Source organism: Lipotes vexillifer, unplaced genomic scaffold, assembly GCF_000442215.2.
Source record: "Lipotes vexillifer unplaced genomic scaffold, Lipotes_vexillifer_v1.1 scaffold1494, whole genome shotgun sequence".
Lineage (NCBI taxonomy): Eukaryota > Metazoa > Chordata > Mammalia > Artiodactyla > Lipotidae > Lipotes > Lipotes vexillifer.
Window position 1 is genome coordinate 264,461 of NW_006769915.1, and position 3,536 is coordinate 267,996.

The window sequence follows — 3,536 nt, forward strand, 5'->3', positions numbered from 1 at the left end:
TACTGAATCTTACCTTGAGGTTCATACATAAACATCAAGAATATTTTAATTCCTAAATCTATGTAGAAAAATTTGTTTTGTTTTGATGCATATTTTTAATTTTTTTCTGGGCTTTGAGAAAAAAAAAACAAAAACTGATATTCAGATGAGGCACCTAGTTTTGTGTCTAGCCAAGCCAGGTACCCTTTATGATTTGGTTAAGGTTTTTACATATACCAAATATCACCCTGACATTTCCAATAATCATAGTTCTAACTATATTCTTAAGGAAAAGTCAAGTCCCCCTCAAAAAGTTATCACTAGTTCATTTGGCGTTTTCTGGAGAATGTTTGATTTTTATTTTTTTGAGACAGCAAATTGCTGATACTTACATCATTTCTACAAAAATACTGAGGACCCAGTAGTAACATAAATCATCCCAGATGCTTAATATAACATTATTTCAACACAAGACAATAGCATCTCCTGAAATTCAATTCTTAAAGTCTAGGCTTTGAATTAAACAAATCTCTTTAATAGTAAACAATGCATTTTCCTTCCTTCCTTCTTTCCTTCCTTCCTTCCTTCCTTCCTTCCTTTCTGATGCATAAAGTAGATCAATTTCTCACTTTTAATAAACATACAAAAGTGGTCACCATATTCCTTTATGCTAAAACAAAAATATCATAACCAACTCAATAAAATATGTCCAGAAAATAGGGCAAGAGGAACTATGTTAAATATCATTAATTGTTTTCCAAAATCCCCAAGAACACAAGACTTACAGTGAAGCATAATACTAAGAATTTAATACTGCAGACTGAGCTTCTAACTTTGTTTTAGTGAGAAATACTAAATCCTGACAGAAAGCTTTGCCCAGACACCTTCATAAGAAATTGAATACAAGGAATGTGCAATATGAAACATGTATAATATATTCCAATAAAATAGAGGTCCAAACAATCAAGCAGCACATGTCATTCTAAAGTGATCTGTACTGTTCAATTAGGGTATGACTCCCTCCCTTGATTTAGGACAACATATTCACAGAGGATATTTACAAAAAATTCAAGAACCAAAACTTAGTTAGAACCACATTCCATGGTGGAAGTAGAGGAAGAATAACATACATTGTATTTGTGATCATGTGGGAGAAGAGGCATGAAATATATTAAGACCCTTTGGCAGCATCACTAAATAGAAGACTGGAGGTGGAATGATCATTAAATTTTGGATAAAAAGGTGGGGAAATTTTTTCCCTCAACTTTTTATTACTGTGACACTATGCCTTGTTATGAAGCTTGTTTGTTTTGTTTTTATATTTTCTTATAGATATTTTCCTGATTTTCCCACAAAAGCATTATAAATTCAACAGACAGTTTTCCTTTCCATTCCTCTCTGCTCTGAAGTTTCTAACGCAGTCTTTCTCATAAAATCAACAATAGAAGTTACTAGACAGTGTAGAGAATAAGAGAGTTGAAAAAAAAATCAAATAAGAAAGGAGGAAATAGCATCCTTCATTTCAGAAGTAGACTAAGACTCATTCTGAAACTCAGAATCATGCTGTTATTTAGTCTCTTTTTATGTCCAGGAAATAATAATTAGAGAAAGGTCTGCATTTGCCCAGTTGTAGAGTATTTTTTAGGCAGTATTTCCTACACTGTGTCTGCTGATACTACTTGAATTTTACTCCCTGTTATGTATTAAAGGTTTGTGTCTGTCCCGCCAGATTCATATGTTGAAGCCCTTACCCCCAGTGTAACTGTATTTGGAGATGGAGTTTTGAAGTAAGTAATTAAGGTTAAATAAGGTCATAATGAGGGACCCTGATGCCATAGGATTAGTGTTTTATAAGAGATACCAGAGAGCTTGCACTCTCTCTACCTGTATATGTGCTGAGGATAGGTCATTTGGGAGAAAACAGCCACTGGCAAACCAGGAAAAGAGAATTTTTCAGAAGCCAAAACCTGCTGGAACCTTGATCTTTGACTTTCCAACCTCCAGAAGTTTGAGTAAAATAAATTTCTTTTGTTTAAGCCACCCAGTCTATGGTATTTTGTTACGGCAGCCCGAACGGACTAATACACTCCCACTACTCCAGACTGCAACTCCAAAAACTCCTTTAATATGTAGATTTACTGCAGCTTACTGAGTTTCCTGGATAAATTTTATTACTACTGAGGCAGGCTTCTACATCAGATCATTTACAGTTCTATTCCTACTTCTTCAATTGTCCAGATATCTACTGCCCACTCTGTACATGTACTAACTACCACCATGAACTGTTATATTCAAAAGGGGAAATATAAAAGCTGGGGACTAACTCTGGTGATATAGCAAAATATTCTTGCCCCACAGACATGGATAAGGGGAACAATGACCAAAGATAAGAAATAGTAGAGCACTTTTATTCTGTGGGGCAATAAGCAAAAGAGAGGACTGAGGGAGGACTAATATCTCCTTTATATGTACATGTATGAATCCTACCATATGCATTTTTTTGCTGTTTTTGTAAATGTTTTCTCTCCTGCAGTGAATATGATGGCATTTAATAGCAGAGTTCAGTATCCCTTTTACCTTGTGAACAATAAAGCCCTGAAGAAAGCAAATTTATTTTAATTCTGAATATCTGATGCTATTTAAAACAACAGTGCACTTTGATTAGCATTTATTTTAAGGCACTCTGAATTCTGAACCAATTCTGCCACTCGGTTGTTATTTGTTTTGTATGTTTGGTTTATATGTGCAATTTTACATATTTAGAGATTGTATCAAAGTTTATTTTGGTTCCTTTAACATCTTTATTATATTAAAAATTTAAATTAATGTCATCTAAACTAGAGTGTTCACACAATTCCTCTTTCTTTTTCTTCTACAGAGTGGTAACTTTATTACTTAATAAAAATAACAATACAACACAATGAGATTTCTAGAAATCCACTGTAATCTGGGAGCCCTGAGTTTTTTGTTTTTTGTTTTTTCTTTTTTTCAACATCTTTTTTTTTTTTTTTGTGGTACGCGGGCCTCTCACTGTTGTGGCCTCTCCCGTTGTGGAGCACAGGCTTCTGATGTGCAGGCTCAGTGGTCATGGCTCACGGGCCTAGCCGCTCTGCATCATGTAGGCTCTTCCCAGACCAGGGCACGAACCCGTGTCCCCTGCATCGGCAGGCTGACTCTCAACCACTACGCCACCAGGGAAGCCCTTAATATCTTTATTGGAGTATAACTGCTCTACATTGCTGTGTTTGTTGCTGCTGTATAATAAAGTGAATCAGCTATATGTATACATATATCACCATATCACCTCTCTCTTTTTTTTTTTTTTCTTCCTTTTTTTTTTTTTTTTTTTTTTTGTTATTTTTTTTATGATAACTTTTTGAGTTTTTTTGAGTGAGGGAATTAGCCACTCTCTTCTCTCTGTTTTAATATTCCATGCATGCATATATTATTGTTTTAACCATAGCATTTATTTATTTATTTATTTATTTGCGGTACGCGGGCCTCTCACTGTTGTGGCCTCTCCCGTTGCGGAGCACAGGCTCTGGACGCGCAGGCTC